This window comes from Monodelphis domestica, chromosome 2 (assembly GCF_027887165.1).
Source record: "Monodelphis domestica isolate mMonDom1 chromosome 2, mMonDom1.pri, whole genome shotgun sequence".
NCBI lineage: Eukaryota > Metazoa > Chordata > Mammalia > Didelphimorphia > Didelphidae > Monodelphis > Monodelphis domestica.
In genome coordinates, this window is record NC_077228.1 from 318,342,136 (window position 1) to 318,355,415 (window position 13,280).

Here is a 13,280-nt window from a genome sequence, read left to right on the forward strand (position 1 = left end):
GATTGAACCCTTTAATCATTTATGAAGTTTGAAGAGGCAAAGATTACCTAGTATTTTCAGATTATTGCACTGAGGCTGGTGCCATATTTAGTAGGCTATGTCTTCTTTATAGAACAGGCAAGCTCTCCCTATTTATTTCTTTTAAAAGAATATTATTTCTCTTGGGAATATAACCTTCATATTGCAGCTTAAACTGTCATGAGTTATACTTTGGTTTGTAACTATATGGGGCAGCTAAATGGTTCAGTGAATGAAACTCTTGTCCTGGAGTCAGGAAACCCTGTGTTCATATCTTATCCTGTATCCTTTCTAGCTATGTGACTTTGGGCAAGTAACTAAAACTCTTTTGTTTTAAAAAAATCCACTGGAGAAGGAAACGACAAGCTACTCCAATATCATTGCATTAAACCCCATGGCCAAGTATCATCCTCAGGGTCACAAAGAGTTAGAGAGGTTGAAATAGCAACAACCTGTAACTATATATATGAAGAGGAGTGAGTGTTTAGAGATGCCATCAATGTATTTTATTTTATTTTTGTGGTGGATTAGTTTATTTATTTATATTTCCTTTTTTTCTAGTTATATGTGAAAACATTTTTTTTAACTTTTTAAAAAACAATTTGGGTTCCAAATTCTCTCCTTTTCACCTCCTTCTCCCACTTCCCTGAAAAGGGAAGTGATTTGATATAGGTTTTACATGTGGGAGTCATATAAAAATATTTCTATATTTATCATCTTATTCACATAAAAAAACAAAAAATAAAATAAAGCAAAAATTAGCAAACTTTGTTCTACATTCATACTTCAAATGTTTTTATTTTAAAGGCATATGGAAAAAGGAAAAATGTATCACATTACCTTTCATTTTTCTTCCCTATTCTCTAGGAAAATGAAAACTGTTGTGCAAAACCCCATTCTCCTGTCCTTTTTCTCATCTTCCATTTTTCTCTTCCTTTTTTTTTTTACAAAAGGTTACATTTTAATGTGAATTATTTAAAGGTACATATTCCTCTTTGTTATTTCAAACTGGTGATGCTGGTTACTATATGTATGTGTTAACAAATGCACCCCAAGGGGCAGCAACAAAACTGGGTGTTGGGTGTTACACACACTAGTTTATACCAGATGAAATTCCTTATCCTACCCAGGGGTCCTAATGAGAGAGGTCTGGAGCTCTGACACCTGCTGGATGAAAAAGGAGAATTCACTCCTGTGTGAGACTCCATGGCAGTGCAGATCAAAAATAGAAATATCCAGACTGGCCAGGGCAAAAGAGACCATACGAATCCAGAATGAGTTTACAGTGTAATCCTAGAAAACCAAGTCTACCTAACAGTAGTTATGTAGGAACAGACATGTTATGGGAAAGTATAAAATACAAGGTCCATATTACAAAAGGTACCCCAACCGACCTTTGGGTAAAAATGGTGAGCAACAATTTCAGGCCACAGGTATTGTAGAAAGAAGGTTGACTTCCTTTCCGGGATTTCATGAAAAAACACACTGGAATGTTCTTTTTTTCTTCTCTGTAAGTGAAATTCTTAAGCCTGGTGCCCATGCACGAAGATATCTTTGCCTCCTCCTTGAATCTGCATCTGCATCTGCATCTGAGCCTGCATCCTCTGGATAGTCTCCTGCATACGACAAAGTTCTGCTTCCTTTTCCAGCAAGATTTGGTCTTGATTCACTTCCTCATTTTCCACTTTTCTGCCGCTTCTCTTGATTCTTTCCGAGCTGAAGTTCTCGTGGTAAAGATCCTGGGTCACCTCCTGGAAATCCTGCATGTGAGTGATTAGCATCGTTCTCAGCTTGAGAAAGTCATTATGTTCTGGATTCTCCACTTCCACGACTCCCTAAGGATAAAGATGGCCTCGAACCTTTTTGCCTTTGGCTTCAATCAGCTGATTGGATCCCATCACTGAAAACGGAATACTGGCCTTCAGAAGTCCAGTCTGTTCTTTGAAATCCTTGCCCTTGTCGGACTCAGCATCGGGCAAATGATAAATCTTGATGCCACGCTCTTCGATTTCATCCAGGACCCTCTTCTTCAATCGTTCCTTCTTCAGGGTAAGAGTATCAGCTTTTGCAATCACGGGCACGATATTCACCTTATTGTGGATTGCTTTCATAAACTCAACATCTAATGGTTTGAGCTCGTATCCAAAAGGTGAAATGAAGTAGAAGCAGCAGTGCACCCGATTATCTATGATGTGTTGCTGGTTCAAACTGCTTTCATCCTGCAGATACCTTTCTAATTTCTTGTCGATGTAGGAGATGATGGTCTTAAAACAGTCTCCGCAGTTAATCACATCCCCATAGCCTGTGTGTCTACGACAGTGAGACTGAGCTTGACCCCTCTCTCCTTGATCTCCACTGTGGAGGCCTCAATCTGCACAGTCCTTTCTATTTTCTCTGCAGCCCCCGGAATGACTCTTTCAGGGTACAGACCAGTCAAGAAGAGGCTATTTATCAGCATAGACTTAACCAAGCCGGGTTCCCCAACCACCATCAGAGTGAACTCAAATTTGGACTTGATTTGGAAGATTTGCAAATCCAACATTGCCAGGAGTTTCTGGATTTGTGAACTGAGCAGGCTGCTTAGACATCTTCAGTGAAGTTCAATGATCACGCGGGATGAAGTCAAAGAGTTTAGGAACAACTAGCAAAGCAGTGGACAGCTCTTTCTCTTCCGTTTGTTTTCCTTTTCCCCCTCACTTTGTTTTCCTTTCATATCTTTGACCAAATTGATAAATTCTTGAGATTGAGGGCAATGAGAGTTGGAGTATACTTAGGATTTGGAGGGAGGAAAGAAGCAATGATTGAGATTAATAAGGTTATGAATAATTTCATCCTTTCTTTTCTAGACTATTGCAAAAGACTCCTACCTGGACTTACTTAGTTTATGGTCTCTGCTCTTGCCAATAACTCCTCTAAAGTTCTGTTAATATTATCATCCTTAAGCATATTTGACTGTTACTATTCTCTAGCTACAGAAACTTCAGCAGTGTCCTATTGCCTATGGAATCAAGTCCTTTACAATTTGGATAGTTTATCTTTTTAGACTTATTTCCTATAATTCTCTTTCATGAAATAAGTCTACTTTCTAAACAAAATAGTCTAGTTTCTATTCCCTAAACTCTGTGTGCCCTTTCTTACCTCCATGTCTTTGCAATTGCTGATCTCCATGCCTAGATTTTACTTCCCCTGAAGATGCTTCCTCTCTCTTTTCCCAGGTATAATATATATATAATAAAATTTTAAAAAATTCTCAACTAACTGCTTAAACCCTCTACTGGGACATCTACTACACAGATTTACTAAAAGAAATGTGTGGTGGCACCATGAAAATGTGGTATATCAGAAAAAGCACTGACTTTTCTGACTTCTTTCAAGTCCTAGTTGATTTCCATCTTCTATGAGAAGTCTTTCCCAACACTTAATTCTGGTGCCTTGCCTTTTAGGATTATTATCCTCTTCAAAGTTGTGTGCTTGTTATCTAACCCATTAGACTGTAAGTTCTTTGAGGGAAGGACCTATCTTTTATCTCCCCTGCTACTATATTCCTTATCCCTTCCCATGCTCCAGCACTTAAGCACAGTTTGTGACACATAGTAGGTACTCAATACATTTTAATTAACTGATTGATTAGAAATTAGGAAATATGAGGGTGGTGGCCTAGCTCTTTTAGCATTTTGACAAGTGAAAAGCCACTTAACTTCTGTGTGGGATGGTGTAACAAAGGATGTGCAGATTTTACCAAAGGACATGGATTAAAATTATGGCTTCATTGATTTATCATATCAGTATAATTCAACATTGGCAGGGTATAGGCACCCATTCAGAGTGAGAGTGGGGGGTAGGCAGCTGCTCCCTTCCCCCTCTTTCCAGCACCCAAGGACATATTTTGCATGCCCTGGCCCTCTGTTCAGCTGCCCAAAGCAAACACTTCCTCCCTTGCTCTCTGGGAAAACTGGTGGTGAGGGGAGAGATAGCTGTAGTACTCACAGGCTACTTGAAGTTGCAGTTTGAGCACCAGAATTATAATAGGATTAAACCAGATCAGAAGTTTTAAATTCCAAATATATCAACTAGGTAGTATTGACAAGATCAGGGTTCTTAATCTTTTTGGTGTCATAAACCCTTTCGACATTCTGGTGAAGCCTACAGATACCTTCTCAGAAAAAAAAAAAACAACACTTTTTAAATGCATAAAATAAAATGCATAGTTCCCAAAGGAACTCAATTGTGCTGAAATACAGTTATCACATGAAAAAAAAAAAACAACTGTTCACAGATAGCAGGATGAGAATTCCTGGGCTTGATTGCAGAATTCTGTTTCCTATCTTATTGAAACCAAAGCTTATCTTTAATATGGTGATATCTGTGTTCCTGTGGGATAAAATATACCTATTAAAAAATAAATTGGAGTCCTTGGAGGAAATAAAGTATATTTTTCTCATCAGGAAATTTCTGAGACATTTTTTCCAGTTTAGTAATTTCTCAAACAATTGGCTAAATTCTAATTTCTATACTAATAAAAATACTAAACTATTTCTGTAGTAAAGTCATAGGAGCTATATAAAATTTATATCTAACTATAGGAAGCTTTTCCCAAGCTTAACTATTTAACTTGTGGAAAAGATGACTCTAGGACAAATATTTCTAGACTAGATGAATAAAAGCATCAAAAACATGTATTGAAATAAAAATACATTATAAATAAGCTTTTTGAATGAGCTATAGAAATTACAAAACAGAAGTTAGAGGCTTAGATTATGCATGAATAGTCACCATTTTGTGTTATCTGTGCTCAAAGGAGATAAAATCCTTTCATACATAAAGAGGCAGCGGTTTCTGGTGACTAAAAATGAGAAGACAAAGAGCATATCTATATTTTCAATTTTGGCCTTGATCTAGACCACAGGCAGTCTTGCCAGGCGGTTGTTCAGTTTTTTTAAAACTTATTTTTGTGCATTTTAATGTAGTCTAAAACCAGCACTATATAATACAAATATGCATTTTTGCCTCTAGCAGAGTCTATTCTCATATTGTCAAAATTATTATTAAGTACCCATATTCAGATAGTGCTGTGCTGGATGAAATCTTAAAGCCTCTCTCAACTTGATGATCATTCTCCTATATCTTTCCTCAGGATTACTGTTGACCTCCTTTTCTTTTGTAGCTCCTTTCTAATTACTATTCACTCACTTATTCATTGGGTATTTGTGAGCATCTACCATATCTAACACACTGTCTAGGTGTTATTAAAAAAATAAAACATGAACAAAAAATAAAACATGTCCTCATGGCACTTATAACCTAGAAATGTATCTTTCAATGCATCAACTCTTATTTTTGTATTGCCCCCTGTATTCAACTCCCTATTCTGTCTCAATTCCTAGTTGGTCCCATAAAAAAGATACTCTTCTCCTTTCTTTTAAAATCAGAATGAAAGGAGATCAACTTCCCCCTGTAGAAATTCCAAATAATTTTAATTAAACAAATAATTATTGAGTGGAAATATAATGTGTTGTCCTTGGTATTGATGATATAAAAAAGATACATCAAAGATTCAACTCTTAACTAGCTATGGTCTAATAGAGTGGTGAGGAGATAAGCTTAAGTAACTGGTTACAAAGAATACAAAGGAGAGGTCAAGGTAAGATTGAAGAGGGAGAGATCTCTTTCAAAAGGAGGGGATAGAGGAAGTCTTTGTAAAAATTCTCCCCACCTTATTTTATATATTTAAAAGTAAGTCTTTATGGAGACAGTGACATCTAATTATGTTGTGTCTTTTTTTAATTGTATATAGTCAATTTAGAATGTTTTCCATGGTTACAAGGATTGTGTTCTTACCCTAACCTTCCCCCAACCCCCTCCCATAGCCGACTTGCGATTCCACTGGGTTTTACATGTTTCTTTGATAAAAACCCATTTATTTGCACTAGGATGATCATTTAGAGTCTACATCCCCAATCATATCCCCATCAACCCATGTGATCAAGCAGTTTTTTTCTTCTGTGTTTCTACCCCCACAGTTTTCCCTCTGAATGTAGATAGTGTTCTTTCTTATAAATCCCTCTGAATTGTTCTGGATCATTGTATTGCTACTAATTGCGAAGTCCATTACATTTGATTGTACCACAGTGTATCAGTCTCTGTGTACAATGTTCTTCTGATTCTACTCCTTTCACTCTGCATTAGTTCCTACAAGTCTTTCCAGTTTACATGGAATTCCTCCAGTACAGTATTCCTTTGTGCACAATAGTATTGCATCACTAACATAAACCACAATTTATTCATCCATTCCCAAATTGAGAGGTATCCCCTCATTTTCCAATGTTTTGCCACAACAAAGAGCACAGCTATTCCTGGTCAAGTATTTTTCCTTATTTCTTTGGGGTACAAACCCAGCAGTACCATGGCTGGATCAAAGGGCAGACAGTTTTTTAGTGCCCTTTGGGCATCGTTCCAAATTGCCCTCCAGAATGGTTGGATCAACTCACAACTCCACCAGCAATGTATTAATGTTCCAATTTTGCTACATCCCTTCCAACATTCATTATTTTCCTTTCCTGTCATGTTAGCCAGTTAGGTGTGAGGTGCTACCTCAGAGTTGCTTTGATTTGTATTTCTATGATTATAAAAGATTTAGGACATTTTTTCATGTGTTTATTAAGAGTTTTGATTTCTTATTCATGTCCCTTGCCCATTTATCAGTTGGGGAATGGCTTGATTTTTTGTACAATTGATTTAGCTCTTTATAAATTTGAATAATTAGACCTTTGTCAGAAGTTTTTGTTATGAAGATATTTTCCCAATTTGTTGCTTCCCTTCTAATTTTGATTGCATTGGTTCTGTTTGTACAAAACCTTTTTAATTTAATGTAATCAAAATTGTTTTACATTTTGTAATTTTTTTTCTAACTCTTGCTTTGTCCTAAAATCTTTCCTTTCCCAAAGATCTGACAAATATACTATTCTGTGTTCACTTAATTTACTTATAGTTTCCTTCTTTATATTCAAGTCATTCACCCATTCTGAATTTAACTGGGTATAGGGTATGAGATGTTGATCAAAACACAATCTTTCCCATACTGTCTTCCAATTTTCTCAGAAGTTTTGATTTTTGTCTCAAAAGCTGGGATCTTTGGGTTTATCTTAGACTGCTGAGGTCACTTACCCCAAGTCTATTATACTGATCTTCCTTTCTGTCTCTTAACCAGCACCAAATTGTTTTGATGAACACTGATTTATAGTATATTTTGAGATCTTATATTGCTAGGCCACCTTCCTTCACATTTTTAAAAATTATTTCCCTTGATATCCTTGATCTTTTGTTCTTCCAAATGAATTTTGTTATGCTTTTCTAATTCAGTAAAAAAAGTTTCTTGGTAGTTTAATGGGTATGGCCCTAAATAAGTAAATAAGTTTGGGTAGGATGGTCATTTTTATTATGTTGGCTCATCCTACCCATGAGCAATTAATGTTTTCCAGTTATTTAGATCTAGTTTTAATTATGTGGAAAGTGTTTTGTAGCTGTTTTTATATAGTTCCTGTGTTTGTCTTGGCAAATAGATTCCTAAGTATTTTATATTGTCTAGGGTGATTTTAAATGGATTTTCTCTTTCTAATTCTTGCTGCTAAGATGTGTTGGAAATATATAGAAATGCTGATGACTTATGTGGGTTTATTTTGTATCTTGCAACTTTGCTAAAGTTGTCGATTATTTCTACTAGCTTTCTAGTTGATTCTCTAGGATTCTTTAAGTAGGCCATCATGTCATCTTCAAAAAGTGATAGCTTGGTCTCCTCATTGTCTATTTTAATACCTTCAATTTCTTTTTCTTCTCTAATTGCTACTGCTAGTGTAGTGTCTCTAGTTCAATGTTAAATAATAAAGGTGATAATGGTCATGCTTGTTTCACTCCTTATATTATTGGAAAGGTTTCTAGTTTATCCCCATTGCATATGATGTTTGCTGATGGTTTTAGATATATACTGTTTATTATTTTAGGAAAGGCCTTTCTTTTCCTATACTTTCAAGTGCTTTCAATAGGAATGTGTTGTATTTTGTCTAAGGTTTTTTCTGCATTTATTGAGATAATTATTTGATTTTTATTGGTTTGCTTGTTCATGTGGTCAATTATGTGGATGGTTTTCCTAATATTGAACCATCCTTGCATTCCTGGTATAAATACCACCTGATCATAATGAATAACCCTTGTGAGCACTTGCTGGAGTCTTTTTGCTGGTATGCTATTTAAGATTTTAGAATCTAAGTTCATTAGGGAGATTGGTCTATAGTTTTCTTTCTCTGTTTTTGACCTGCCTGGCTTTAGAATCATTATCATATTTTTGTCATAGAAGGAATTTGGTAGAACTCCTTCTTTGCTTATTCTGTCCAATACTTTGTATAGTATTGGGATTATTTGTTCTTTGAATATTTGATAGAATTCATTTGTGAATCCATCTGGTCCTGGGGATTTTATCTTAGGTAGTTCTTTTAATTATATTGCATCTTAAAGAAAGGCAAGGTCTTCAATGAATATACATGGTAGAGGACCCTAATCTAGAAAGGGGGCTAGTGTGAACAAAGGCACAGAGGCATATATATCTATATCTATCTATCTATATATGTATATATGCATATATATATGCATATATATATTAAATGATGGCTGATTGACTGACTTGAATGTATGAGCAAAAGGGAAAAGGAATAACCCGGTTTGGCTGAAGCATAAAACTTAAAGAACAGTAACATAAAATGAAGCTGAAAACATCAATAGAAGTCAGATGATGGAAAGCCTTGAATCTTAGGATCAAATTTAGTTTATTTATTATATGGTGGGGAGCTATTAATGGTTTTTTGAGCAAAGGGGCATGTTTTAGTCTATAATACTACTTGAAGTATAAATACTCAGAGTGTATATTTATTTGAAACTCATTTCTCACCACGTGTAATACTGACAAAAAGATTCTATCTTCTAGTAACTTAAAATTTTTTTAAAAAATCTATCTTCTAGTAACTTAAAATCTTAATTTAAAAACTTAAAATTAAGTATTTTGTGCAGATTTCCTTATCTTAAAATTTTCATGCTTCTACATTTCTACAAAATATTTAATCTCTGTTGAAAAATATAGTTATCTATATTTTCTATTAATCTATAAATATAAATAAAAATATAATAAATAAATCTATTAATTTTCAGTGCATAGTGATATATCCATCATTCTTATCTATTGATACTTTAAGTCAGTGGTTCTCATTCTTTCTAATGCTGTGACCCTGCAATACAGTTCCTCATGTTGCAGTGACCTCAAACCAAAAAAGTATTTTGGTGGCTACTTCAAAACTTTAATTTTGCTACAGTTATGATTAGGAATGTAAATATCTGGTATGCATTATGTATTTTCATTGCTACAAATTGAGAAGTTGAGAAACTCTGCTCTAAGTGATGTTGTTAATACCAAAAGGTATAAAAATAAGAGGAAAATTATCTAAAACCAAGATTAGGTTTCCAGTGATGTAATTTTTATTTTACTAATCAGTTCTAAAAATATATATTTTTTACGTTTCATCATTTCCAACTGCTATTTGCTTCACTCATTTACATATAGGCCAATTTAGTTATAATCTGGAAAATGTTGAAAAAAATTCTGATGAGGTAAAGAGGAACATGGCACAACTGACTTCTTTGTATTCCACAATGATAACAATACTGGTGTTGGAATAAACCATGTTACAGAAATAAAGGATAAGGTTAAGTGCAAGTATTTCTTTTGTAATATTTATTTAATGAAGCAAGGCATAAATATGATATAGTAAGTAAGAAATCTTAAAATTCCCAGAACATGTCATTAGTATAGGGTAATAGATAATAAATATTTTATCAATAACTGCTGAGAGAAATGAGCATTTTTAGAAACTACTGTCTTTATTTGGATAGTAGTATTTTATTTGTCATTCAGTTGTTTTCAGTTATGTCCGACTCTCCATGGCCCCATTTGGGAGTTTCTTGACAAAGGAGCTGGAATGGTTTGCCATATCCCTCTCCAGCTCATTTTACAGATGACAAACTAAGGCAAATGGGATTAAATGCCTTGCCTAAGATCACACAGTGCCAGCTAGTAAGTGTCACTGGATGGACTTGAACTTATAAAGATAAGTCTTCAAATTTGTAAGTTCAATGCTCCAACAGCTGGTGGTTCTTTTTATACATTTGTAAGTAGATATTTTTGTTATTCCTTCCTTATCCTTTGCCCTAGTTTCCTAGTTGAAAATTGATTGGAAGATATTCATGAATAAATTCCCACAGCTCTGGACCAAAATTTTTAAAAATAACAATGATATGGAAAACCTTTGACCAATAGTTGTCACCTTTTAAATTTCTTTTTATTTTTGATTTTAATAGTTTGTCATTATAACTCATTAATTTAGCTGTTCCACATGCAAACATAAATATCTACTATTTGAAATAAGACTAAATGATCTCAAAGTGAGTTGGGCACAACAAGTTTTTATACTAATGTTATATTTGCCCTGTAGCATAGCACTAACTCCACACATTTATTTCTTCATGTCAATAAATAAGTATATTTACATTAAAGAAATACTTAGGTTTATGTTAATTCTTTTGCTGATAAGCCTGCCTGGAATGTTTATGAGCTTTGTTAAGAATTAGCTTTTAAGCAGAATAATTTGCCACCCTGTTCCAGAGAGATAAGCTATACTTTCCAAAGCAGTGGTTTACTTTCCTTGAGTCTAACCTTCAGATTCAAAATCTTCTTTTCTTTATTCTAGGATCTATTAAATTCTCTCAAGTTCTTTATGAAAATGAGGAGACATAAAGATAAAGCTCCCTCTCCCTGGTTCTTACTTAGGGGCTTATCTCACTCTGCATGGAATATTTAGTGATTTTCAAAATACTATTCAATGAATCTTTAGTTTGGAATGACCCCGTTCCCCAAAAATGTTGCTATATTTTGTGACATATTTATAAATAAATGTTGTAGGGCTTCTTGAGTAACATTTTTTTTCTTTTAAAATGAAGTATTTACAGAGCATAATTAGAGGGAGGAGAAAGGTATATTATTTCTGCAACAGCATTACTAGGGGGAAAAAAAAAGAAATTGTGTGATGCTCTCCCTGCCACTCCACTCAGATCGTTATAACTCTTAGAACTCTGACCAGCAATATATTGATTCTTGGACTTGGACCATAGTCATATATTCTCTGTTCAAAAGTCTTTCTGGTTCCAAAGAACATCCTTTACATGCTCTCCACTGGAATATCCTTTGAGGTAGCAGAGTTCTAGGGAAAGATACTCTCCTCGATCATCTTCTTTTGCTTGGTCCTGCCAAATTATGTTAAAAGGTAATTAAATTTTCTTTATCTGGGAAATAGCTCAAAGTATTTTACAGTTAAAATACTTTTTAATTTTTAATTTGACAGTCATCAGAAAAATGATAAAGAACAAACAAGAAAAAGGATTCATCTGAAATTAAATATTGCTTTTTTCTTTTAAATTTCTTCATACTCAATTTAATAATAAAAACCTAAAATGAAAGAATATTATCATAAACAAATTGGAATAGGGATTTATAGAGGATTGTATGTGAAATAACAGTGCATGGATAGTATTGAGGCTTTTGTCAGGAAGGCCTGAATTCAAGTGTGGCATCAAGTCACTTAATAGCTGTGGGTCCCTAGACAAATCCCTTGTTTAAGAGAAAAAATATATTGACTTCAATCCATACTTCTGCACTCAGTTCATCATTTCTCTATCTGGAGGTAGATAGTATTTTCCATCATGAATCCTTTAGAATTTTGATTAGTCATTATATTAATCAGAATTACTAAATCTTTTACAGTCAATTATAGTTATAGTATAGCTGTTACTACTCCTCCCTGAGCACCCCATACACCCCAAGAAGAGTTGGAGAGGGGCAGCTCTCCAACCTCTGACCCTCACCTGACACCCAGCTCTCACTTGTGGCTCCCAGTAGCTGCTAGCATGTGACAGCGGCCACACCCTGGGAAAGGGCTTCAACAGGCCGGCTAAACCTTGTGAGGGTAGCCATCGGGTCATAGACCCCTGGTGAACCAGGGCTTTGCTCACCCAGCATGTGAAGACTGCTTTGGCTGAACAGACAGAAGAAACCAATAAGAAGGTTCAACGGCTGAGATGGCGACGCAGCAAAGCACTGTGGAGTGCTTAGGGCGTGATAGAGCACAAAGGACAACATAGCCATCCAATGCAGCTGAGGAAGTCTCTAGGTGTAACGACTTTTCGTGCCACTGGACCCAGGCTTCCAATGCCGAGAGAGTGGAACTGTCTCTGTGCATCGACTTTTCCACTTAAATCTCCTTCACGTGCAAGTGATTTTGTGCACACGCGTCTATATCACAGATGAAAGCTCACAAAAACAATCATCATCCTTGGTTACCAAGAGACTACTACTACTACTGATTTCCATTGATTCAGATAGCATCTAATGTCAGAGTATCCAGAGACACATAAATGGTTTTGATAATAATGAGTAATATAGTCTAATACTGGAGAAGGAGATTTTATTTTATTTCAATTCTATGTCTCTAACATGTGCTCAATACATGCAAAAGATTCTTACAAATGTGTTAGTAAAAAAAAAAAAACCTAAAAAATGTGTTGGTAATTTGTTTTATTCTAAGTCTTATTTCTCTTACAAGGGAATAAAATTTTGCCTGTTAACCATTTGATTACTTTCTTACCATGTACTTATTAAAATATTAATACATTAATGTTGGCATTAACATGTATTAAATTATATCAACTTATAGATAATTTATATGTAGTTGTGGGAGAAGGGGGTTGTTTTCTTTCCTGAAACAAAATCTTCACTAATTAGAACTAATTAGAGCATCATTGATACGTGTTGAAACCAAAGTGCATAGCACAGTATCTTAATAATTGAAATCACAATTAATAACTAATGTCATGGGTTCAGAACTGGTAGTGAATTAAAAGAAAATCTACTCCAACCAATTAATTTTATAGAAGAGGAGACTAAGGTCCAGAGAAATCAAATGACTTTTTCGAGTATGTGGATCTGGTAAGTGGCAGAGGTAGGTATTTGAACCCTGGACTCTAAATCCATTTCTCTTTCACTTGAATCATACTTATGGTTTTATAGTAGTCAATCTTCTAATCACCAACTGAAGATATTCCTATATTTAAATAACATAAATCTCCAAGTTGTATTTTGGCTATGCTCTTAAAGGTTTTTATTTGTCCAT

General features: G+C 34.7%; 1 protein-coding gene and 1 pseudogene across 4 annotated transcripts in view; one reads left to right on the plus strand and one right to left on the minus strand.

Moving 5' to 3' along the window:
- Nucleotides 1–13,280, plus strand: part of ADGRB3 (adhesion G protein-coupled receptor B3) — a 954,807-nt gene that overhangs the window by 98,175 nt on the left and 843,352 nt on the right. The window lies entirely within an intron of this gene.
- On the minus strand, nt 1,542–2,634 carry LOC130457599 (septin-2-like; annotated as a pseudogene).